General features: G+C 36.2%; 1 long non-coding RNA gene across 12 annotated transcripts in view; it reads left to right on the top strand.

The window, feature by feature from the left end:
• LOC132327762 (uncharacterized) overlaps positions 1-27,724 on the top strand; it is a 117,959-nt gene that overhangs the window by 42,363 nt on the left and 47,872 nt on the right. For 9 of the 12 annotated variants that reach the window (XR_009486609.1, XR_009486604.1, XR_009486611.1 and 6 more), the window contains 2 exons: positions 11,614-11,723; positions 15,800-15,924. This is a non-coding gene — a long non-coding RNA (uncharacterized LOC132327762). Of the gene's footprint in view, positions 1-11,613; positions 11,724-15,799; positions 15,925-19,064; positions 24,319-27,724 lie in introns of those variants that run through there. The other 3 variants (XR_009486610.1, XR_009486603.1, XR_009486601.1) reach the window with 2 other exon arrangements.

Here is a 27,724-nt window from a genome sequence, read left to right as displayed (position 1 = left end):
GTCACCCTAAGTCAAGCCCATAGTCAGATATCTATGCTATATGGTGAAATATTTTAAAATGCTGTATTTAATTTAAAAAAACCCAAAACAAAATAACAACAACAACAAAACAGACCAAAAAAAACCCAAAAAAACAAAACAAATGAGAAAAGAAAATGTGTGCTTTTCCTGATAGCCAAGAGAGGGATCTAATCTCTGCAGTACAGATACCTTTTTTCACACCTACTTTACTAGGAGCAAAATAGCAGTGCCTAACTTCTGTTAATAGAAGATGGTGAACAATAGATATCTTTGAAGGCCTCTAGAGAGAGTTCCTCACTGCCTTGTTTTAGGTACTTAAATTAGGCAGACTGATGTCATCTCAGTGTGTGCCAATTATTAGAAAGGGACCAATGTAGTAGAATGCAGAGAGGAAATGAATCTGGAAAGCCACAGCTTATTTCCCTTCCAAAAGGGATTTCTTTAAAGGAATGTGAATATTATGTACGTTCAATAAGAAGTTTCATTGAATAAATCAGTTTGTTCATTGTATTCCCCACAAATATCTATAAACCAAAAAGGCTATAATTTTCTACTACATGCAGTCCCATTCATCTACTTAGATGCATGGGTGAGCTACTGCTCTGCTGTAAAAATCTCGACATATGATGATCTAATCTTTTGCTTTAAAGGTGAATAGTTGTATGAGCCACTTCTGCCATTATTATTCTGTTAAAAGCTGAACTCCATTGATTCCAATTTGTTGTTACCTCACAAAAGTCATCAGCATGCACTCGTGGAACTACTGCAGAACTAATTTCTCTCCAGTCTACACTCTGAGTATGAATGCCCAGGCATAATATCTCATGCCTTAAAGGCAAAGTGAGAAAGGTAAGAAAGCCCCCTGTCCTTTCACAGGGCTGCTAGTGTCTATGGCCTGTGCTTTGGTGATGCTTATCCAGTATATCTGACTAAGAAATATTTACCCTCTGGAAGCCAGGCCTACAACCAGCTATGAATATAGTAACTGGACAATCTTTTTAAATGAAAATGTAATTTACTGGTAGCAATAAAACTGAGTGTAAATAAACCATAATAATCTGATCTCATCCCAACAGTGGGCAAATCAAGGTAGTTGCTTACATCTTATATTTTTACTCCATTTACCTGCCTATGATTCAGTAGCTTTCAAGTAAATTTGGCAACTGTTAGTCTATCTTTCCAGTACAGGAATAAGAACCCAAGGAGGACTGGAAGCTTCAGGGATGACTACAAAAGGCAAAAGTTTTTTGCTACAATGGGAGGTAGTAAGTAGGAGCCCATCAGAACCTAATTTTCATCTGAGCTGTGTTATTAAGAAACTCCTCATACTCACTTTACAAATTAATTTTTTTACTAGCTTTTTTTTTGCATTTTATTAAATTTTCCTTATCCAATGAATCAGGAAGAATGGCTTACACTGTTATTGCATTCATCTCCATTCTGTAAAGAAAATTATATTCTTGGTATGAGCAACAAGTAAGGATGACATAATTTGCCCTATAGTACTCACTATGGTACAGTAAATCCATCATACAAGGTAACATCCATGGAATAGAAGTCCACAGCCTAGAGGGAAGTGCCTTTTTTTACTAATTATTTATTAGAGAGTCACTTTTTTCTACATTCAAAATGGGATTTTAAATGGCAAAAAGCCTATAATTTTGATGGTTTCTACCTGCTTGAACACATGGTTTTGGTGTGTGACTTAGCAGTGTTGGGTAAATGGTTGGACTTGATCTTAAACTTCTTTTCTAACTGAAATGATTCTTTAATTGCATTGTTCTATTATTCTCACCTCTGTTTCCTTCCATCAGTCTCTACTACTTTTCAACAGCAGCCTTTTACCCCTTGGGAACTGCATCTATCTTACTGTTAAATGCTGATGTGCTGTTTCCCTAAAAGAGTAAAATGAGATTAGAAACTTGGCTCTGTGAGATGATAGGAACTTGTCTGAAAAGAACACTGCCATCCCATTTTAATCACCCTGAAATGTTTATCAAAAAATTTATTCTTGTGCTTTATCTTTCTCTTTGTTATTTTTTTGAGCCTTCTGCTGTTGTACTTTCATAATACATTCATACAATGAATATCCAAATAATTTTGTCACATATGATACAAAAATGGTTTCACAGAGCAGAGCCACATTAATCTCAGTTTGTGAATTTAAGCGTGCATCTCAGACTGAAAAAAATACTGTTGTAAGGAGACATATGGTGTAGGGATAAGATTTTCATATCCACTGCGTTTGCTATCTATGGAGAGAGTGACTATTTAATCCTTCCTATTTTAGAGACTTATTAAAAAAAAAAGAATTGGATAAGTTGCTTTCAGGAAGTTCCTAATACTTTGACTACATAGTGATCTTATAATGCCCCTTAAGTTAGATACCCAACTTTTTAAGCATCTAATGAATAATAATGAATTACATCCAAGTGAAACCAATAAATCTTGAATGAAGTGTATATTTGAACCTTGCTGAATGTTTTGATTTTGCTCATGCTGCTTCTTTTTCCCTTGACTTGGTATGAAAAGAATGAATATTCCAGTTGCCATTTGCATATAAAGCATGTACCACAAATAAAGTAGCTTCTTCACTAAGGCACCATGTAAAATTTTAAATGCTAAATGTAAAAAACTAATGCAAAAAATGAATTAGATATGGTCCTGTTTTATTAGTTTTGACAAGTGATTCTTATCAGTTGAACTTTCTGTCTGCTGTACTTAGAAAATTAAGTCATTTTTCCTTTAAAGGTTATCCTACCTTAAATTCAAGCAGTTTAGGGTTATCTTTTCTAATCAGTATGCTAGCTACATTAAAGTGGCCTTTGACTAAAGTATTAAACCCTTCTGGTTGCAAGTTGAAAAATTTGTACTTTTTTAGATATGCTATTATTCCCCATTTTTGCCACCAGACTCAAATTTATTCATTACATATTAAAAGCCAGTAACCACACAGATTGTTAGAATCTATGAGGTGAAAATTATGTTCCTCTTCTTTTGCCTACAGGGGGAAATTGCCACAGCTTTGGTCTCCAGTAGCAAACCATCTTGAAAAAACTGATTCAGTCACAAACGAGGAGCAGGAAAAGGATTAGGGGTTTATTTTTATTTGAAAATTCAACATTTACTTGGTGAACTCAAGTGGTGTGTTCACTAATTTATTCCTATGCTTTTTTTCTTTTTTTCTTCTCTCTGTAGATACACACCCACAAACCCATGGATTCATATATTTACAAATTAGACAGTGAGAGCTTGCCATATTGCAAGTATGCTGATTAAGGTTAAAACCACAAAATTGATTTTCTTTTCTCCTTGTCATTGCATACAAAATACCATTCATTCTTAAAATGGGAACAGTATTAAATGGAAGTTCATTGCATTGACTCTTTAAAAAATGTGACTGAGATTAATGATAGAACTTGCTATTATCTAGTGTCCCCAGGGTAGTTTAACCACATCAGAAAAATAATCTTTAAAACAATATTTTTTACTCTCTGTTTTTTAAAAAAATCCTCAAACTTCTCATTTCATTCAGATATGCAGAAATCTCCATGTCTCCCAGAGCCAACTTTTCATGTCCAGCAGTTAAAGCCATATGCACATGTATGCACAAAAAATATCATATGACTAATTTACTTTTTTGTTGTTTTTATATTTCTCTCAACCACACATTTAAGTTTGACAAGTATTTTATGTGATTGCATTTACAGATTCTTATCAATAGGTATAAAATCTTTGCTTGACAGGTTACTTATGTCAGCTTATTGCCTCTGTTTTAGTAACAAAGAACAAGATGTAATTAAAATTTCACAGTAAATTTTGCTTATGAATTTACTGATGAGAAACAATGTTGATATGCTGCACTGAAGTGTGGGTTCAAGTGAAGAGGTACATTACAGCAGATAATTTATTCTCTGTAGTGGATGCACTTTTGCTCTGGACTGCCTGAATGCAAAGAGTGTGCACTTGGCACTCAGCATGTGTTCATAAGGTACTTGTAAAGAGAGATCTGGGGGTGAAAGGAGAGGAAGGAAAAAAAAAGATAATTTTCTTCAGGGGAATTTTTGGTTTATTTAGAGAAGTTTTATTATGGATTTGTAGTTGGACTCATCAGTCAGACTGCATAACAAATAAAATTGTGTTCCCTAAATGCAATGTCTTCCTAAAACCGAATCTTATAAAAGTGTTAGGAATAGCAAAGCAAAAGTAATCTGACTAACATTTTTAAAAGTATTTATGTATATTAACATTACATTTTTTCTTTAGGAAGATATTCTTAAGCATGCAAAGTCTATTAGAAGGGAGAGATCTTTTTCACCCTATTTATCAGTTCAGGTGAAGTATATCAATAAAGCAGCAGGAAAAGTTCAGTGACTAAAGAAATGATTTATTGATACTTCAGGCTTGTTAAAGCAGGTTAATGTCAATGCAATTAACTTCTGGATCAAGTCAGTCCACTGCAAAGTGCAAGCTGACAGAATGGCTTTAAAACCACATCCCGAACAAAATGAGAGCATCAATGAGCATCCGGCCTCAGAGGAAGAGCCTGCTGGTGACAAGGCTGACCCTCTTTCAGTAAAAAAAATGGGTTCATTTGTAGGAAACTGTTCCAGTAATGGGCCAGTGAGCTGTTCAAATAGTTTCAGACCTGCATAAAGAAAGAAAGATGAGATAACAAGACAGTGTATAGAAATTAGAAATTAGACAAACTTGAAAGTAACAGTACTGCGTGATCAGCAAGTGGCCAGGTTACAGGATGTCAACTTCATTTGCAAAATATTAGATGCTAATTACATTGATTGGATGAAATTCTGCCGGGAAAGTGAATAAATTCTTTATAATTTACTCAATTATGTAATAAATTAGCAAAGAAGTATTTTTAAGATGTTCAGACTGCTTCTTAAGGTGAAAATTAAATTGTATGTAAACCATGGGAAGTTAAAATTAGAACCAAGAAAATTTAGAAAATTGTGAAAATGAGCTATAAAGGAAAAGCAGATAATAAAAAAAATACCCTGTCATATTTCAGACAGTCATTTAAATAAATTTCCATGTGTAAAAGAGTATATCACATTTTCAAAAGCAACTTTTCTGTTTCAGTGTTTCATCATGATATTATAACAGCAAATGAATTCAGTCACATATATTTTATACTTGATAAATTACTGCTCCTCCTGTAAGTGGTGGCCTACAAATTTTGATTATTTCCATTTATTTACTGCCCATGGATAGTGGCAGTTGCCCTGCAGGACTCCAGCCTGTGCTATTGGTGATGTAGAAGAGCTTTATGAAACTCTGAAGTAGAGCTTCCACATAAAATGAGAGCATGGGAACAAGAGAAAGGTTCCTGAATTAATTTCTCTAATCCCTACAGTAGGAGGCAAAGAAGGGTCAGGAGGTACAGGCTACAGGGCTGTCCTTCCTTTGATAACAGTAGCACTAAAATATATTTGCTTGTGCTAATGGAGTGTTTCCACAAAGAGATCCCAGACACCATCCTTCTTGTGTCAGCTTCCAAATAAGTTAAACAACCATTGGTCTTGAAGAATTAATATCTGGTTATGTCGTTTTATTCCGTATGTTTTACCAAGTTTGTCAAATACTGAGAACAGTTAGGCTGGCAAAAGCCACCAAAGGCTTGTTACAAGACTGCTCCTTGAGTAAGAACCTTTCAGAGTCAGAAGTTCCTGTATTTAGTGCTATCACGCAGCACAGATAACAGAGAGTTGTAGTATGTACTTGGTTATTAGTCTTACACGAAGTATTGAAAACTACCAAACTTGTGACTTAACTGTCTTTTAATTTAGAATTTCCAGAAGTTCTGTATTTCAGTAATTAATTAAAAGCTGTAACTTCTTAGATGTTTAGTGACATGGGAAGAGCTTAACTCAAGCTGAGGCATTGCAGTGCTATGGCTTTCCCCTTCCAGTAAAACCTATCAGGTTACACACCAAAGAAGAAAATTAAATCTTTGAACCATAGAATAACATAGCTTGCAAAGGACCTCCAGAGGTCATCTAATCCAGCCTCCTGTTCCAAAAGGATAAGGTTGCTCATGATGATTTGCAGTCAAATTCTGCATATCCCTAAGGATGAAGATTCTACAGCCTTTTAGAGTCGCTTTTTGACTATTCTCATGGTAGAATACTTTTTTCTTATAGCTTTTTTTTCCCCCATGTTCCCATGTTGTATCTTAAGTTCATTCCTTTGTGTCCTAGTGCATCTTGGCAAATAATCATTGATTTTGTACTGATATAATTCCCTCAAGGTCTTCACAGACAAATTGTTTAATAATTTGGTTTTGTATCTTTCTGAGGACTAAATTTATGAAGTTCATTTCTTGATAAGTGAAATGAGTTCTGCATAATTTTAATTAAAGAGAACTTCTTGTCTGTGTCCAATAATATGTCTATTATTGGTCAAGTTCTGACAAATTACACCTCTGCCATAATTTTTATACCAGTTCCTATGAACTTTCAACACATTAACTAGGTTATTTTAAATTATATGTTTTAAATTGTATTTTCTTTAAAATCACAGAATCATTAGGGTCAGAGAATACATCTAAGATCATTGAGTCCAGCCATTAACACAGCACCACCAGGCTCACCACTACACTACATGTGCCATATCCACACATCCTTTGAACACTTCCAGGAATGTCATATCCCCACTTACCTAGACAGCCTATTCCAGTCAATGTCTGACCACCCTTTCAGTGAAGAATTCTTTCCTAACATCCAATATAAGCCTCCCCTGGCACAACTTGAGGTCAATTTCTCTGATGCTGTTACTTGTTACCTGGGAGAAGAGAATAACATTCACCTTGCTACAACTGCCTTTCAGAGAGTTAGAGAAAGTTGTTAGGTCCTCCCCTTTAAAGCTTTAGGGGTTCTTAAAATAAAATTTCAGTAAGCTAAAATTATGACAAAACCAGAAAAAATGTGTTGATCAGATATAATTAGAAATTGTTTCACCTGAATTAGCTTGTTGTACTGTCTTCAACAGTGTAAGTTTTTAAATATATGCTCCCTTTCAGAGATTCTGAGGGAATTTATACTAGGTCGACCTTATATGGCCATTGGATGTAACCATTATTCTTCCAAAGCCAGGCTTTCAATGTGTATTTTCCAGCAATATATCAGCTAGTTATAAGAAGGCAACTGTACACATTTGAGTTGTCTCTAGTAATTGCCACTTGTTTTTATATTTCATATGGCATGTTATCAATACCTCCAATGGTAATAGCTACCCACTTTTATGTGTGCATGCCTCTTCTGTTTGTGTTATATTTGCTTACTTCAACAACTTCTGTCTCCATGCATCTTGCTTTTCTTTCTCCAGGAAATTGCCTGACTTTTGGAGCTGCTAAGAACTTACTGTGACCTATTGCTCTCACAGTTATCAAATCTCTGTTCTACTCAGCGTGTATCCCAAATATAGAATTTATAGCAAGAGAGGTAAATTGCTTGTCATGATAAGTATTTGTTAGCTTAATTCATATCGTATCAATTCTCACATAATTTTGTCAAAAATTTTCAATTTTTAATTTATTGTGCTTCCATAAGCAAGGAAGGTCAGCCACATAAATACATCAATGTGAGAGAAGTTTAGGTTAGAATACTAGAAGTATGTTTTATATATTTTGTATTTGCCACCCCTGCATTGTTGAAAAGTACTTGTTTCCTAAAAATTTATGGATTAATACCATAAGTAGAAGATGCCACTTCTAGCTCATACTTCTGCTTGTTTAAATGTCCTTTGATACAAGTAATCTGACTTTAGAATAATTGTTAGGTAAAATATGACTTTCAACAGATTCTTTTTGTTGAAGGTACTGACATGTTTTGGCTTGGTCTAAAAGTTCTCATTGTCCTGTTGGTTTAGACATTACTGATAAATCCTTATGTTTTTAGGAAGCAGATACCACCAAGAAAAATTTCTGGACTGATAAATTAATTCACACAATTTTGGTAGTAACTGTTTGCCCGTTTGAACAGAAGTTAATCCATCAAATTTAAGTGATTGACTAGTTTAGTCTCTTCAATGTGACAAGAAAATAAAAAACCCCTACAACTCCAAAACCAACAAGTAAACTTTATTGGCCTGCTGAATACTATTTTATTCTGTGTCCATAAGTCCTTTGCACCTGTACTGTCTTTAAATAATGAGTAAATGTTAAATAGTATATACATGCTGTCTGAAATCTTATAGAAATTTGCATTTCAGGAAGTTTAAAGATTGTAGCATAAAACCTGGTTGTGTAAAGGAATTAAATTACAAAAGCTTAACTGAAGGAGAAACTGTTTTTTATGTGCCAAGAAAATGCAAACAAAGCATACAAAGAATTTGTTGTTCATTTCTTATTTTATCTCTGTATTTGACTGCATTTAGAAATCCTCATCTTTTTTTATCCTGTTGCAATAAATTCTCCATCCATCTTTTCTGCAGTTTTCTTATGATAAATATTAATGTAATTTATATTTAATCTTTACGAGAAATAGATTTTAAATGAAATAGATAATTCATACAGACTTCCTACTGATTGCTTTCTTCACTTCCTTTCTTCCTGTTAGAGAAAAGTTGTAAGAAATATTCTTCAAATAATTATAAATTAGAACCAGGTCAGCCTAAGTGAAAGAAGAATACATAATAAATCTTATGCTGCAAAGGAAAATCCTCAGGAAGCCAAGTTCTTGACCACTGCATAACTGCAAAAAGATCAGGGTCATCACATGGTCACTACCAGAAAACTGATACTGCCCATGGAAAAAATGTACAACCTCTCAATGCACACTTTTAGAAAAAATTACTAAATTGCAAAGTATGCTACCCTGTCTTTTGACTTTTTGAATTAACTTTTCTGCTTTGTTAGTAGGTCACGTACTATTCTCCCACACATGTTAAAATATTCACAGTTAGAAGGGACCTGCAATGCTCACGTGAATGGCTACCTAGAGTACATATAACCTGTGATGGTTAGTAATCTAAGATCTCTCCTAATAATTGTGCTGCATAAGAGAAGATTAACAAATTCAATAAATAAAAAAGTAAATGTGTGAGTTTTAAACAACATTATGTTTGCTGGGCCTTCTTATTAGGTGATTTTCATTATCACATGTATCATTTGGCATATTGATTTGAACATGCCTTGTCAACTGACATTCCTATTCTAATGTCCTCCTTTGATTAATGAATGGAGAGCTATTAAGCCAATAATTTTGACTCTGAGGTATTAAAAGAAAAGTACCTCAATATACAATTATTAATGGATTTTAAGTGTTTGCATGATTCAACCTATAATTGTAAGTTGTCTTGCGGCTGAACCTGAATTATTTTGTGCAATTGCATTGCACCAAAATAAGTGCATTACACCAAAATCAGGGACCAGTTCCTGATTTTAATACCTAATTTTAGTGCATAATAATAGATGAACAATTCTATAATGCTTATGCTAAACTGCCATCACTTAATAACTTTTCAGGGTGTGAGTCCATTGGTTATTTAATTTAGAAGATGTCTGTGTCTGTTCTTTAATTTACAGCTTGCTGGTGTATTACCATTAAAGCTATGGGAATGACACCATGGCTCTGTGAGGAATGGCCTGTAACCTTCTCTTTTATAACCTGGAATCACATTCACTTTTTCATGCTTGCATGGCATTGGCGGCTCATAGATATTCCGTGACTGATTAGCAGATCCAGCTTCTTTCCCTTCTTTATTGTTTCCAACTGAGAAGCTCCTGGATTACAGAAGAAATTCTCATTATTGGTCCCTGCATGAATGACCTTTACTTTCTGCAGTTGAATTTCATCCATATCTGTACTCCAGTCCTTAGAGTCAGGGTGTCTTTCCATTACAAGAATCTGATTTTTCCCATGCTCACAAGGTTGCCAATTTTGTGTCAGGAGGTGAAATACCTTTACACTTTTCTTTCCAAGGGTAATAATGAAGATATTAAATGAGTGTTGATCGGTGCTTCATTGTCTACTCAGAACTCAGAATTCTCTTACATATTTTTGAAATTTTCTGAGTCTGTCTTCACATATTTTACTGTTCCCATTCTAGTTCTCTTCTTTCCCATTGAGTCTGTCTTCACATATTTTACTGTTCCCATTCTAGTTTCCCATTCTCTTCTTTCCCATTAGCATTAATAATGATTAATATAATACTGAGTGGCACCAATATCTTATCTTACAAGAGTGTATGTTTATGTTATATATGATACACTATAGTGTATTTTTTAATATTACAAAACATATTCTTGCACTTAGTGCAAGAAATTATTTTAAATATCTGATGAGTTTGTTGTAGCTTACCTCTGAGAAGCAGTCCTAGAGGAGAAAGACCGTGCCTAGATTCCTTCCCCAGTAGATGGAACAATTGGTGGATATCACCTGGGGCAGCTGTGTGTCTCAGTATCTACCCTAGTTTGGAGTAATCCTCTTGGTCTGTTCCATTTGAAATCTAAGGTGTGTCCCAGCATGGAAAGTGATCAATGTCTATATTTCTCCCTGTTTCTTTGAAGATTCCTTTCATCCCTGACCTCAGTGTGCATGCTTATTCCTGGCAGATTTTATGCTGACTTTCCTCAGGATCTGGTGTAGTGGCAGATTTGTTAGTCTGCACCAAGAACTCTCCAGTCACAAAACCCTGCCTCTCATCTTAAAGCTCTGTTCTAAGTTGTTTCTCCTGTCTGTTAACTATTCTGCCTTCTCTTCTGTGTAATGTCTTTGTTTATACTTGGGCAATTTCTCAAAGCAATCTCCATTACCTCTTCTCTTATGGGACTAGCAGCTTCTTTCTTCTGTCATCCTATCTTCTCCTTCAGCATGTTTCTCCTCATTGCTGCCCACTGCAGCATAGCTGTCCCTAAACTGACTCTTAATCCTCCTGCCATTTTCTTGCAGTCATTCTTTTTTTTGGTTTGTTGATCTGCCATTCAGCTTCTGTTATTCAGTAAATGCAGGCCCTCAGCTTTTCATGCTGCCTTCTCTCTTCCATTTATCTTGATATTCCTGTCTGGACTTCTGTTTTCCAAGTCTATGTCCAGTCTTCATTTCTTCTCCATGAGTCCCACGGAGAAAACTCACAAACCCAGGTCCTATTTGTCACTTGCACAGGAAGAATGCACTTCTTACAGGTTTGTTAGTTTTTTGGTTGTTTGAGTTTTTTAAAAATATTTTTCTTCCCTTTTTGGTGAGCAGTTCAATATTACTTGTTGCCTGAGTATCTGTTAGCACTCCTTACCTTGCCTTTAAAGCTAATCACAGGTCGGTTAAAGTTGCTTTACACAAACTCAGTCTTTTCTGTCATTTTCTGGGCTCATTAGTCAGAAATCTCCATGTTACAATCTGACTTTTATGTCTAGGAGTTTAGAATCATCATGACACCTCAAAATATAGGAACAAAAATCGAATTAATCAGGAATTTTTTTGTTTTTCCGAGTAATTCCACTACTTTTTAGCTAAAGACCATGGTAACATAAATGTAACCAGTAAAGCATTTTTTAAAAAAATATTTGCTGTTCCTCTTCTGCTCTGAATCAAAAACATCCATATATATGCAGGTTTGTCTCCTATTTATCAACAGAGGTGTCCTAGCAAGTGCTTGCTGTTCAATGTTTCTCCATATCTGTAAGATGCAATTCTCTACAGAACACCTGGAGAAGAATGCTGTAAAAGTAAATCATTGGAGACAAGGTGAAGTACTCTGTGTGTACTCTGTTTTTATAATGCATTTCAATGCCCTGTTCTTTCTCAAAGCGTGAAGCTGTAATCCAACAGATCTAACTGATGAAAAGGCAAAATGCTCTGCTTCTTTTAACAGAATTTCAATTCCTTTTTTCTATGAAAACCCCTCTTGGAGACTGAATCTAACAACTGTATTTCTTTAGTAAAGAATTTAAAATTAGGAGTCAAGTAGGATTGAAGAATACGGTTTCTACTTTTGTGGGTTCATTATAAATTATTTAATAAAAAATTTCTAAATTCTAATGCACTCTTCAAAAGTACATGTGTATTTATAATAATTTGATGCAAACTTACTGAAATTAGAATTGTGTCAAAATCTAAACAGTTGAGAATTCTGAAGAAACCTCAATCCTCGATATCATATCAACTTTAATCTTCCTTTACAAATAACTGAGAAGAACCCTATTCCCAGAAAATTTCTTCCAACTCTGCTTGCTGGAGAAAGAAGAGACCTATTTTCTTGGCATGAGATAAAAAATTTATCATTGTTTCACCTGAGGTCTGTTGACATCTATGTTTTCTATCAAAATGAATATAGGAGATAAACTGTAAAGAGATAAAGCAAAATTACTTTCACAGGTCATTAATTGCAATCTACAGAACTACTATACTTTTAGATCCTGTAGTTTAAATTGGTACAGCTATTAACAGTCCTGAAATTTTTCTGTTCTGAGGAGCATATGGATGACATATAGGACCTGATCTTTACAGTCATTCAAACAAAGTAAAATTTGAAAAGAAAATGTACTTTAAAGTACACACTACGCATATTATTCACATTGAAGACCTGGTTTTCACGTACAATTGGAAGGATGGTAATTAGACAAACTAGACTACAATTCTTTGCTATCATACCCTGAAAAGCAAAAGGCTTTTCTTTCTTATTTTGTCACCAGGAATCTGTTTCAAATAGATTAGCTACTTTTTTTTTTCCTACTAAATGCGTTAAATTCTTCAGAAGTTCTTTTGTCTAGTGGCTGAATAGTCCTTTCTGGAAAAATTTGAGTGCAACTACATTGTTGGATGAAGATTATGAAGATAAGTTACAAACTCTTTGATTATTTCCTAAGTTTTCTGCTGTATAATATGTAACCCAGGAGGGTTTTTTTACATTTTTATTACAAAAGCCTAAGTTTCAAATAGCTTTGTAAGTTCAATTCTGTTTCCATGCACTTTGAAGATTCAATACAATCAAGACACTTTGGGATGAATTTTAAGAGTTATGCATGAAAAATAATCACATAGAGTTTGATCATAAATAAAGGGGGGTTTGTGTGTAGTTCCTACAGATTGCTTTGGAAGTTTACCCTCTTAGAAGTTCATAAGCTGCAGCAAAGAAAGGCCTTAAGGGCCAGACAGGAGTTCCAAAACTTTAAAACGGTTTCTATAACTCACTCATTTTAAATTTCTATAGGTGTGACCCAAAGTCTGTCAAAGTAAATGCAGTTGTTTCACTTCTTTCCTGTAAATTTTAGACCAAAAAGATCACTTAATTTTCTAAGAGAATGAAAGCATATATTTGACTGATTTTGGACTCAAAAGATTATTTCTTTTGAGAAATAATTAAGATAATTTTAATGAAATGTCTTATCATCACATGAGTAGTATGTTTAAATAATTTATTAATAGAAAGACTGTAATTGGAATATAAAGTGAGCCTATTATGTATCAAGACTTTCTTTCATTGTCCTTATGATGTAAACATAAAATTTTGCCTTCTGCTGCTTGATATGACATTTCTGAAAATTAAAGCAAATTTTAAAAACCCCAAAACCCAAGCAAAATATCAGGAGTTTTTGAGCCAGTCCTGATGCTGCTGTATTATTTTAAGATGCAAGTTGTAGGAAGTACTAGGAAGAGTTACTTCCAAGGCTTGCTGAACTCTTTATTTTTCTCAAGGATTTTGCCATAGATGGCATAAGACAGCCCTGCAGGTAACTGAACTTTTGCTAAAATTTTGCGTGATTGTGTAATATTTATGGCATTTACACCATATTGTATTAAGATTAAGGATGACTGTTTCAGGAACACTCAGACTTCCATGGAAGGGAGACATAATGAAATGTAATGCTTCCTTGTTTTTTTCCAAGATGTTCTGGTTCTATGCACTTTTATTTACAGTACAGTATTTATTTTATTCTAAACCTGTAGAAGATACTACATTCGGAGTGTTTAAGTCACAGTGGAGAACTGGAGCTGGCATGCAATAATACAGAAATAGCAGCACTTTCACTTTTAACTTCTTTTTTTTCAACTTTTGAACAAAGAATTCCGTTGCTAGAGATGATTCAACTGTTCAAACTACGAGGATTTAAGAGTTTAGCAGAAACTGTGAACTGTTGTTCAGCTAACTAAAAGTATTGATGCCTACAAATGACTTCAGAGCTTAAAGGAATTAAACTAGTTGAAAAGCAAGTTGAAAAATTCATTGTGTAGAATTTATTCCACAAATTTAGTTAGAGCAGTCTAGTTTACTGATTGCAGACACCTTCCCCTGAGAATTGATCTCTTCCTACTGTGAATTGCTCATGAGCTGCTTTTCAGTTGATTAATTATAAATGTTGTGGGAATAGGGAAAGAACAGCCTCCACACAACTTAAATTTAGGCAACCAACTTAAGTGCCTGAGACAGCAGGCTAATCTACTAGGCTTCTGATATACTCAGAGGAAAAAAAGGTAGACTCTTCCTCAGGGAGAATTTAGATAACATCTTTAAGCCCCTGCTCTGACTTGCAGTACTTTCATTTTTCTTTACAAATTCAAAGAATATTCTCAGCTGTTTCTGTCACCTGAAATGTATAATTTCACTTAATACTCTGAATCTATAATTTGCTCTTAAAGAAATTGAAAGCACACACATTTAAACACACTAAGGTAAAAATTTTGCTTAAACATAGCAAAAAGAGCACACAGATATGTTCAACAAAACTGGCTCTTCCCTGGAAGTGTTTAAATAGAAAGCGTAGAATGGTCCAGCTGGGGCAGAAGAAATCCTCCCAAAACCCTGAAATTAGTATAGAATCATGTCCCTGCCCATGGTAAGGGTTTGGAACTAGCTGATCTTCAAGGTTTCTTTCAACCCAAACCATTCCCTGATGGAAACCTTGAAGATCAGCTAGTTCCAAACCCGTACCATGGGCAGGGACACCTTCCCCTGGATCATGTTTTTCAGGGCCCCATCCAGCCTGGCCGTGAGCTCTTCCAGGGATGGGGTATCCATTACCTCTCTGGGCAACCTGTACACTGTCTCACACCCTCATAGTGAAAGCATTCTTCCTAATTTCTATCCTAATCCTCTTCTCTTTCAGTATAAAGTATTTCACCCTTGTCCTATACCAAGAGGCCACAATTTGGGTCCATCCTTTTTTGTACGCCCTCTTTAAGTACTGGAAGTACTGATGGAGAGATTAAACAGTACCTGTCCCAGTACAAACCTCTAAGAGACACTACTTGCCACTCTTCTTTCTCTGGACAATGAGCTGTTGACCTTTACTCTCTGGATAGGAACATCCAAATGATTCCTCATCCACTGAATAGCCCATGCATAAAAATCCATAGATGTGTGACTTAGAGAGAAGGATGCAGTGGAGAATCATGTCAAAGAATTTACAGAATTCCAGATAAATGAGATTGAGAGCTCTTCCCTTGTCCACTGATGTAGTCACTCCATCATGGAAGGCCTCTGTGTTGGTCAGGCAGGACTTGCCCTTGGTGAAGGCATACTGGCTGTCCCAAATCACCTCCCTGTATTCCATGCGCCTTAGTCCAGCTTCTAGCTAAATCTGTTCCATGATCTTCTCAGGTGCAGAGATGAAGCTGACAGGTCAGTAGTTCTCAGGGTCCTTCTTCTTACCCTTTATAAAAAATGGGTGCAATATTTAACATTTTCCAGTCACCTGGGACTTCATGTGATGAGTTTTCAAATATCATGGAGAGTGTCTTGGCAGCTACATCGACCAATTCCCTCGGATGTTTGGGATGTATCCCATCAGGTTCCATAGGATTATTTTGTTCATGTTCCTCAGGTGGTCATGAACCTGATTGTCACTTGGAGTGGGAGGCTTCGCTACCCCATCCCCTATCTCACCGTCCATCTACTCAAGAGCTGTGGGAAGAGAGGTTACCTGTGAAGACTGAGGCAAAAAAAAAGGTGAAATATCTCAGCCTACTCCTTTTTTATTGTATTTATTTCTCATCAGATGGGGTATGCTTTCTTTGGTTTTTGTATTTTGGTTAATATCCTTGTAGAAACCCTTATTATTATTTGCATCCCTTGCAGAGTTGTGCCTCAGCTGCACCATGGTCTTTTTAACCCCAATCCTACACAGCTGAAGAGTGCCCATAAACTCTTCCCGAGACACCTGTCCCTGCTTCCATTGCCTGTGTAGTTGTCATATGTTAGAATAACAATAATGGAATTTCAACAAAGCTAATGGTATGGATAATTAATCAGCTTTTATAACAACATTTTGTAAGACATGTCATGACCAAAAAGAAATCTACTAGGTTGCTGGACACACCATGTGTAAATGTGTATCTCCACAGACACCATGTGCTAAAATGACCTAGCTATACAGGCAGTTGTCTAGATATGGGTAGCTGTGCTGCAATTACTCTTTATTTTGCTGTACACAACCAAGACTTTAGGCAGATTTCCTTTCTTAGTTTGAATAACTGAAAAACTGGGTTAAAAAATGGGTAGTTTGAAGCTGCCTCTTGCTTGGTCTGATGTTGTCCCAAAAGAAGTTGACCAAAGATATGGTTTATTGTTTTTCCTCTCTACCCACGTCAACTGATCTCTTAGACTTAATGCTTGCAATATCAGTGCTAGAAGTTGTGATTTCAAAATTCAATTGAAGTTTCCAGTATTGACTTACTAGCTACACAAGTAGCAAACATCCAGATAAATATTCTTTATTTGAGCAAAATTTTACAAATCCCTGTTTCAGATTTTTGTTCCGATCTATAAAGACTTGAAAAATTTATTTTCTAAAAGAGTTTGTAACTATTTCAGGAATGCAACTAGTAAGGTGAGTTTAAGGCCTAAGAATTTAATTATGTCCTCTCAGATAAGAAGAATACAAAGAATCTCAGTTCACAAAAATTAAATACTTATTTGAGGTAGTCCAAGGCACACTGGTTGGAAAATCTGTGCAGAGGATTACATGCAGGAAAACCAGAAACAACAAAAGCATGAGAATTGTTTGCACTTTTATCCAATCTGAAATATTCGCGGCAGTTTGTGTCAGCTTCTTTCTCTTTTCTCTGTGGGCTCTAATGAAAGTCCAGGTAAAGACCATTGATTTCATTGTCCTACTTCCCTCCATTTCTTTTTCTGTCTTCTCTTCCTGTCTTCCATTTACCAGTTCCTTTATTATTTAGATGGGTTTCCATGCTCCCAGACAATGAAAAACTCCTGAGATTTTGGCTAGTCATCCTGGAAATCTGTTATCTTTCTCACTCATGAGCTTCCAGCCTCTTGAATTGAAGAAGCAAAGTCCTCAAGGGACAGGTTTTTTGCTCACAAATTACTCTAGATTCCTTTTAAGAAAGTGTGCCTCCAACTCTTGATTAGTTGATACATGAGTTCTCAGGAGCTATGGTTTTGATTTTGCCATAGTTTGCCTTTATTAGGAATGGGAAGAAAAACAACATTTTTAGAGATAAGTCTCTTAAGCCTAAGTACTATGTTCCATTTGGGATGTGGATTTAGTTCCGAACAACTCATCTGAAACACATATTTCTGTCTGTGCCCCGAGGGATTTATTGGCAAAACTAGCCATCTATTAACATTATCTTGGGTCTTCACACAGGGAGAATAGATACTGTAAATCCTGATTGTATAAAAACCCAGAAGCTATAAGGTTTTACTGGACAACAAATAGAACATCCCCAAAAATTCGAACCTGTTTATTTTACTTAGAATGAAAGAGCATTCTGAGTGGAGTTTGGCTGGGAACTTTGGAGACTGCCATTTTGCCCACCTCACGCTAATCAATTACACATCACACCTTGCCCTTGTGCACTTTTTCTTAAAAACATAAAATCATTTTTCATGGGCCATGCAAAAGAACAAGAACTTGTATTTCTAATTGCTATGTCAATGGCCTTGGGAGATTTGATTCAACAATAAAAGAAATTAACAAATGTATCCATAACATCACACTGCATTAGTGTTAATAGTCTGCAATTTAAATTTACACTACTCCTCAGGATTCATGTTTCTCAGCTGTCAGATAAAATTAAGAGTGTACAAAGCCCAGTTAGGTCTGATCACTTCTGTTAGTTTTTCCTTACTGGTCTCACAACAATTATTGGAGAACATCATATATTAAGCATAGTTTAAAATTTTCTTGTTCAAATTAGAAGATGGTACCTACTCAGAACTTGTCAGGAAGAGGGTACATGGTGTTCACACTTGGAGGATTTGAGATCCCAAAAATACTCTTTGATTTGTGTTTCCTAAATTCTATTTTTGCTGAACATACTGTTTTCCTTGCACTCCCTTCATGCATACTTCATTCTGTCTAAACTCATTTGTAATAGGTACTTTTTCAGCAGTTACTGCCATACCATCATATTTATTCTATTATTATAGTTTATTATACTGCATTTCCAATCAAATCATGCTCTAGCAAAGAAACAAGACATTACCACTTATCACAACTACTGGCTTTATTTTAAATTTTAACTAATAAAAATCTGATTAAAATTCTTCCAGCTATAAGGCTGGTTTTTATACAGTATTATACCTGTAGTACCATTTACTTATCTAGTAAGATTTTTTAATCTGTGTTGGCAGTTTGCATTTCTCCAGTATCATAACAGGGCTAAAAAGCCGCCATTGTGCTCAATGGAAAAAAGAAGTTTTATTACATTACGTTTTAAAAAAAAATCTTACAAGTTTTGTGAAGTTTAAAAATTCAATTATTAAATATAAACCTGGAAGATGACAAAACTGTTCTGTACTTATTCTTATAGGTACAGAATTCATACTTTTTCTTAGATGTGTATTAAACTCTTAGTCATTTGTAATTTATGTAAATCAGAAAATACCTAGAAGAATAATTTTGTTATTGAACTATGACAGTTAAATAAATTTTAAAAATCTTCACAGGATTCAAGTTTCCTACCTCATTTAAAAGACTTAAAATGAATTTAGTAAAACCCACAAACATTTGTATTTATTTACCAAAAAATCAAACTACTTGTTGCTCATGTAGGATATATCTCTAACATGCAGCTGTGCTGCTCCACATTAACCTTTCATTTTGTTTGATCCTTATTCAGAGGCAAGGAAGGCGACTGGAGATGTCTAATCACTGTTCAAGGCAAGAAAAAAAATACTATGGAAACTTATCCTGAAAGTCTATAGGGGCAATACCTCTTATTTGGATCCCATGGAAACTTAATGTAATCTAAAGGTCATCAAGTTAATATTCATGATCATGAAGGTACATAAAACAGCTGAGTACTCACAGCTTGGGCCACTTTTCATTTGGGAAATGCTATTTCTTTCTAAATAAAATTAAAGCATCAGAATTCTTCAGTAATTAACTGCCCTAAAATGAACACATTTTTATTTTCTTGTTTATATTAGAATTATAGAATTATAGAACAAAAGATGACCTGGTCCAACCTTTGATGGGAAAGGGAACCTAGATGACATTATCTAGCACCCTATCCAATCGCATCTTGCAAACCTTCAGTGATGTTACTGGGAAGGGTATTCCAGTGAATGACTGTTCTTGCTGTAAAAAAAATCTTTTCTATCAAGAGGGAAGTTCTTGATTCTTCACCTTGAAATGGGAAGAAATTATTAAAATTTTTCACTTTATGAAAGTCTCTAATCATTTATATGGAGAGTTATTGAAATCTGAGTCCTTTGGAAGCTTTGCAAGACTTTACAAGAAAGAAATTAGGGTAATGCTTCTGCAATGCAGCATGCTGCTTTTGATCTCAGCTCCACATTGTTTTGCCTTGCTAACAAGGGGACTGGTATCACTGGATGAAAAATAATAGTCTGAAGACTTGATTCTTAGGCAGTCACCTGTTTATGACAATAGGCTTTATTACCTCTACTCTTGAAGAGCAAGAGTGAGCCAGGATAAGCTGCCCATTAAGATGTCGTGAAAAGCCCATGGACAAGGCCCTGACCAAGATGAGACTGCCAAGCATGTTACTGGAGAAAAATCAATACATTAAATTCTACCAAATATTTAAGCACTCCTTCTAGGAAATTGAATAAGAACAAATCATTTAGTGTGATAAATTTAGCAGCAGTAAGATGGCTGGTTCAGATACTTGGAGGAAAAAGAGAACCACAGGAAAACTGCTCACGATAGGGAGCAGTACCAATCATACAAAAGTTAAAATCATACAGATGCATGGACAACAGGATATAGAAAGAAGGAAGGAAAAAATTTTGCCATCAACTAAACAATGTGGAAGTGTATTTATATTTTATGACAAAAATGTGTGCCTTCTAAAAACGAAGCTGAAGCAGTTTCAGGCAGGCTGTGGGACTGGCGCAAGAGTTTGTGTAACTATGAAGTAAATGTTGACTTAACATCAATAGGAACTGAACAAGACTCAGAGTGGATTTGTTCCAGCCCTAGACTTATCAAATGAGGGCCAGGAATTTGCTTGGGAAAATCCCTGTCAGGAAAAGTCACACATTTACAAAAAAATCAAGGGAGATGCTGCCATTATTGCAATTCACAAGCTTCACACGTATCATAATGCTGTCAGGGCGTTACTTGCTGAAAAGAGACCTTGAGAATATGTTCTATGTCAACCTGATCTGCCAAAGACATTACCTGAGGAGGAAGAAGGAAGTTTTAGAATGATGCCAAGTACAAGAGATCAGACATTCACCTTAAGAAGTTGAACAGAAAATACTGAGAATATGAAATAGAACTACCCTGTGACTTCACAGGCTTCAATAGATCATTTGATCATTCACAGCAAAGAATACTATAGACTGTGACGAAGACACTCAACATTAGCAAAAGAACAGTGATAACCATTGAAATCCTTTATTAGAGTGCAGGAAATAAAGTCCTTAAAGGCAACACACTGAGTAAGTAGTTCCATATAACAGTTGGTATAAGAAAGTGATGTCTCCTATTGCCACATCTCTTCAATAGTTTCCTTGTCAAAGGACTCTGAAAACTTTGAAGGAGTGCTATCAGTTAGAGGTAGTAATAATACAGGTAGTCTATCCTTTGAAGATGATGTAGATTCGATAGGAATGGAAAAGCAATGACATGGAAAAGCAGTGACAAAGCTGGGCAGCACAGCAATGATATATGGTATGGAGATCAGGACAAAAAAATAGCAGTGTAATGACAATGAAGATTACTCACTCTGAAAAAGAAATAAATATCAAAAGCAAGAAAGTTGAATGGAGGGGCTTATTCAAGTACCTTGGTACTACTACCATGAAAGACAGGAAACTTGAAACAGAAATCCAAAGAATTGCCCTCATGCTAGCAGTGCTCACAGTCCAAAATACAACCTGGAAAGACAAGAACAACTTTAGTAGATCCAAGAGAAGAAAAAAAAAGGAACTTAGAAATATTGTGTTCTCAAGAGCATGAACAGTGTGAAACAGGTGAAACTCAAACAGCAGTAACAGAATGAAGAATTCAAGCCTTTGAATTCAGATGTCTCTGCAGAATTCAATAGATACCATGTACAGTGCACAGAACTAACAGCTCTATTACAGGAAAGCAGGATCTGCAGTAATTGGATCCCATGAGCCTCTGCTAGCAGCAGTGTTAAGAGAGAAGCTGGAAAGGTTTGCAGTGTGACTAAAACAAAAGTCCTAGCAAACATAAATTTGTTGAGAAAAAGAATGAAAAGAGGAAGAGCTGTTTGTGGACAACCTGGTAAAAAACATCACCAGAAGGTGGGCAGGAAAATCTCTAGCAGAACGTCTTCAAGCAGTTAAAACCACCTGAAATGAAAGATTATGATCATCACCTTACTCTGACCAAGCCAGCCAGATGAGGGGAAAGGGATTATTGCAGTACAAAAATCTGTTATAAACTCAATCAATACAGAATTTCTAGGAAGCCACATCACTGTCACTACATTTTATAAATAGACAAGATGTAATTTTTTGTTCTTTACTGACTTACTTCCTTCCTATATTTGTTCAAGTGATATTTAATCATTTGCAGACCTGCTCTTCCTTCCCAAAGTAAAAGGGAAAATATTTGCTCAATACATTTCTGTTAGTGGATTAAGGACAAATCTGGCAGCTCAAGAGAGACAAAACTGTCACAACTTCATGTCCCCAGGTTCATCAGTAGTGAGACTGAGCATATAATCCCTATGCACACCAGGAACAGGCACAAACATGTCTACACCACATTTAAATCTACAGTGGTCTGCACAGATCAATACAGAGACACAGAGCACTTACACACAGACAACACAGAAAGCAATGGCCTCATTCTGCTTCCCTCTCTGCTGAGCAGGAAGAAGATCTGTTCCTGAGAGTATTTATGTGTGCATAAGCCCCCTCCACTGCTGGGTTTACACTCCCAGTCTGCCCAGTAGCTGGCACCTGGACACACAAACTCCTCAGGCCACAGACATGCTCTAGCTGCTGGTACAAATGCCCTCACAGATGCACACACACAAAAAGAACCATTTGAAACTCCCCTGATCCACAATAACCACCCCACAACCCATCCCTATCTTTCTCATAGAGACACCCAAGTGCCTAGATCACCACACTGACTTGGTGGCTTGCCTGGTTTGATCTTTGCTGGCACTCACAAACTCAATTTTCACTGGCTGGCACTCACACACACACTAGCTCTACTGGTTGGCACCATGGACATCTGTGTCCCTGAGACCTGAGGTCCCACTCCAGTTTCTGGCACTGCCATTCACCCACTGGGCTCTTGGCAGCAGCTTCCACCTCCAACCTGCGGTCTGCCTGCAATCACAGTCCCAGATGCACAGAGGCACATGAGGGTTCCTCACCTAGGAAAGAGTGGAAAGGAACTTAGTAACAAAACAGGACAGTCTGTGCAGATCAGGTGCAAGGCATGGACAAACAGGTTTACCAAACAGCAAATTATTTACATGCAACAACCCCTACTTCCTTCTTTATTTTCCCACTGTTTTTCCTCCTCAAGTGACCTTGATTCCTCTCTTTTTCCACCTTTAATTCTGCCCTTAAACTTTCTGTAATAAATCTTGTGCACTCCCCAACTGTTCTTCCCCTGCCCCGCATAACATGTCCCTTGCCTATGGCCAATACCCTTTCAGTCCAAAAGTTGCTCTGATGTTTACCTCTGGTGATAGGTTTCATATCTGGCCAATGAGACTGCAACTGTCCTGTAACAGCCTTGGGAAGGGCCTTGACAGTGTGTTATTTCCTCTGAGACCTCAATTTGGGTTCCCTCCTCCCCTTGTTCTCCTGTCTGGGTCTTTGGAGATAGTCCCTTGATGGCTTGATGGATTTTGAGATGTTTCTGGGAGAAGCCAGGCCAAGGCATTATTTGGGCTCCCCCACTCCTCTCTGTGCTCCTTTTTGGGCATACAGACCAGATTTATTGCACAGTTATAGTTGGCTACAGTCATATGACATTACCTTTTCTTCTGCTGAGTGAGGTAAGAGGCTGTACTTGTTGCTTCCACCCTTTATTTCAATTTAATTTTAACTTTTGCTCTACCACCATCTTCTGTGTAAGCACCCCAGAGCAGGTTGTTTCTCAGCCTGTTGGAGGCTGACATGGATTGAGTTTGTGTTTTTTCATGCCCTTTCTACTGTAGGTGTATATCTAGCTGTAGTCTGTCACTGCTGTATCCCTTTGCTATGTGCTCCTTTTGTACCAGGAGAGGTAATATGAACATCTTTTGTCAGTGCAAAACCTGTGATGTTAACAGAATCCAGAAGACACTGGAACTGTGAAAGCATGTCATTCAGATCATTAGACAGAAATGCACCCCCTCTGATGCTCCTGAGCTCCTCAAACTCAGCAACACCCTCCTCACTGTACTTCTGTGGCTGAATTTTAGCTGGATTCAATGTGCTGTCATGAAAACTCTTGGATAGCAGGAGCCATTGCTTATGCAATCTCTGTTCCTAACTCACCATATCGATATTCATATTCAGCTGGGTCCTGCAATAAACCCAATGCACTTAAAAAATATTTAATTAGCACACCAACACAAGGAATATGTATTTGAAATTCGTGCAGAGTCTCTCTACCTGTGGTGCTTCATTTGAAATTTGAATGCTTTCATCTTTCTACTATGCTGCACCATCCACACAGAAGTCTTGGGGGAGTCCTCCCAAACCCCCTCCTAATTTACTTTAAATTCATTAGTCCTTTAAAAGACTATCTGGAATGTTAATCTCACAAAATATTTTTTTTTCTTGATTCTTTGGTGATTCCTACTGGGCAAAGAAAATACAAAGGTTAACTAATTCTCAACAAAAGGTTATTGTGAGTAACCTAAACGTGGAATATTATCAAATAAGAAAAAGAAAATAAAGAAATCTGAATATTTTGTTTGATTTGGTCTTTATTTCTTGCTTTGAATCTGCAAAAATAAAATGAAAATAAAGTATGGCATGGACATTCTGTGTTATTTATGTGCAATAATAAAGAACAGATTTGCATTATTTTTCCTCACAAAAGTGGAGTATTTGATGCATGAGGCAGTCTTGTAAACACTGGAGATTCTCACCCAAGTCAGATTCTGACCTTGCAGTCTTCATTTATGTTAATGGTCCCTCAGCTTCCCCAGACAGTCAATGGGACAATTCTTATCAGTAAATATTATTGCTGCACATAAATATGGTACAGCTTGGGGTATTTCTGCTTGGGTTGGATGAAGAGATAAAATTCTAATTACTGAAAAATCCACCTGCTGGCTTTTTCCTCTCCTGGTTGAAAAAAAAAGCAAAAAAAAAAAGCAAAGTGGGTCGAAAGTCAAGAAGAGTTGGATATTGTAAAGATAAAGTAAAAATAATCAATGACAAGCTGTACTAGAGATGTAAGCCATTAGGAAAGGTTAGGAGGAAGATGAGAGTTCAACAGTGCCACGGAAGACAAGAGCAATAATAGTTGGCAGCAAAATGTGAAAATTGGTTCAGAGATAAAGCACAACTCTTCCAAATATAGCCAACATGTATGACTGAAAAAAAATTCTAGATTCTTTTGGAAACATTTTAATTTTATGTATTCACCAACAGAAAACTCCCTAGTGGAACAAATACGTTGGATCCATTTCCAAAACAACAGAATGGGTGCACAATCAGCCAAGTGTATAATGAGTATTGCTGTTTCCACAGCTTTATTTTCATCTGCCTGTGTGTGGTACTCCTGTAATCGTTTCTTGGGTTTTTTTTGTGTGACTTTCCTGAACTTTATAAAAATCTCTACAGGCTTTACCTGTATCCTCTTTATTTCACTTTCTTTTTATTTTCTCTAATGTAGATACAGAAGAACCAAATGAGCATTCATAAATGAAAATTCTAAGAAAATGCAGGAGTTGCATTAAAAAAATTATCTTTTCAGATGTCCTGAATAAAGCATCCAGTATTTTGTTTTGCTTTGATGTGCTGCCAGTTGTTTATTAAACCACCACGATTAAGATAAATATTTTCAGTATCAACTAGCACTGGGAATTCTAGCTGTGCTTCAGTACAAAGGATTTTAGCACTTTGTGCTGAAATGGCAATGGAGAAATTTGAAATGTTCAATGACCTGCAAGCTCCAATTCTATTTGCATTCTTTGCTGTTGTAGCATTATTTAGATAGTGTATGAAGTAAGGCATGTAAAAGTCTAGTTGTTTAACTGTCTATGCAAGCTTTTCATTTCCTCTGTGAAATTTCTTTGTCTTGCCCAGAGTTGCCTTTATTCTTCTATTTAAATATGCTTCTCATTACTTTAAGCAAATCTAAGGTTAATAAGGATCAATCATGACATGGACTTGATGGTAATTTGCAATTTCTAGAAGCCTAGTGTCCCTCAGCTTCTTCTAATTTTGAACTATTTTTAAAAATAACATTCCTAAATTCTCTTTTTATAAGCATCCCTTTGGTTTAATGGGTTTCTGATGTCTGGCATCAGCTGAAGAGCTGACTAAGGTTTCTGACTGTGAATAAATTTAGTTTTGCTTTTTGAGTAGAGCCAATTCTGTATTCTCTTCCCTGAAGTTTGACAGACAGGCAGACACACACACAGAAGTGGTAGCTCCTAAAGCAAGCTCACATAATTGCAAATGAAATGAATGGGGATTAGTTGGTTACTGATCTGAAAAAAGATGCTCACCTGAAAAAGAGACCATTCAATCTTCTAATTCTGTCCCCTTGAATTATAGAAGCAAAGATTAGCCCACCCTGCTGACTGCACTAGTATATTTTACCAGTCATTAGCCATGGAAAGACTTGTAGCCAGTTGCTGGCAGTTGAATTAATTGACTGCAAAAATATGGCAATTTTTAAATCTCTCACTGTATTCAAAGACAAGAGAAGCAGGGTCCTTTCCATATTGGTGATACATCCATGCTGAATGTAATATTGAAAGCTTAAACTTTATTCTCCTTTAATAATTTAGAAATTGTTACTCTGGCAGGAACACATAAGTAATATTTGCCCATTGAATACATAATATGTAGGTAAAGTGGCAAAGGATCAATTTAGTTTGCAGAATACAACATGTGGGCTGTGAATTTCTTTCCTCTCTAATCAATATTTCATAGATACTGAAAGTTGCCATCATAAAAATTTTCCAAATTCTAAGTGAGATGATTCTTCGTATATGTTCAAAAATAATTTGTAGAAAACTGACTCGAAGTATTTAAAGCTGAAAAAAATATTTTATAAGCATGATCTGGGACAGAAAGAGAGAGAGAAAGAGAGAGAGAGAGAGAAAGAGCTTTCTATTCATATCTTTCATGGTATCCAAAGTTCCAATGATTCTCCCTGTGTTTTGGAAAATATACATCAGAAAATTGTGCTCTGAGAACGTGCAGAATGTAACCTTTCCTTCACTTCACGTAAAAGCCTTCACAGATCCAAAACTTCAGCCTGCTTGCTCCAGTGAGTGTTTTTGTTCACAACACTGCAATGACTTTGGGTAAGTGTTAGAGGCAGAGAAGCTGCAAACTTGTGTTTTATATGACTTGCATTTGCTCACAGCAGATGGAATTGCACAGAAACTTTTACAAGTTCCTGAATATGTTGTCTCCCACTGGAGCTCAGCCTATGGTATTCCATCCTCAGAGCTTAACTGCACCATGTAGTCCCAATGGCACTCTGTAAGTGAAAATGCATTTTCAGAGTGTTTCAGTGACCTCGATTGCACTAGGCAGGTGGGCCCATTTTAGATGTGCCAAAGCAGCAGATCTCTTAAAGAGCTGCAGTGCCCATTCCAAGTCTGTGATTTAAGTAATTTTAATTAATCTCTACTCCAGAGCATTGGTGCTTACTTCTCTGCCTTGCTTACATTTTTTTTTTACCTGCAGCTGCCAACATTTTAGCTCTGCAAAGGCTAGACATTTATAACAAAATAAAAATTATTTGCAACATTTTATGTCAAAATAACCACTAATGTAAACATGATTTATGTCCATCACCATCCCCCTCACACATACAGCACACCCTCCAGCCCCTCAGATATTTAACTGGTGAAAGTGTTGGAGAAGATCTGAGTGATAGTCTGCTAGGCGTTTTACTCCCAGACCATCCCTGCATTTATTGCATATAAACAATGCTCCTGTTGCTCATGCCTGTTCCATAGTGTTTAAAATGGATCTCATAATTTCCTCATCTTTCTATTCCCTCCAGTGTGCCTGGAGTTCTGATTAGTAATTTACCACAGAGTTCTGTAACAGTGAATACTCTACTGCTGCTGTTAATTAAATCTGTGTGGGTAACTATTCACTCGCTGGAGACAATCATTGCAGCAAGATA

This window comes from Haemorhous mexicanus, chromosome 5 (assembly GCF_027477595.1).
Source record: "Haemorhous mexicanus isolate bHaeMex1 chromosome 5, bHaeMex1.pri, whole genome shotgun sequence".
Classification (NCBI taxonomy): Eukaryota; Metazoa; Chordata; class Aves; order Passeriformes; family Fringillidae; genus Haemorhous; species Haemorhous mexicanus.
This window is presented reverse-complemented; position numbering and strand designations above follow the sequence as displayed.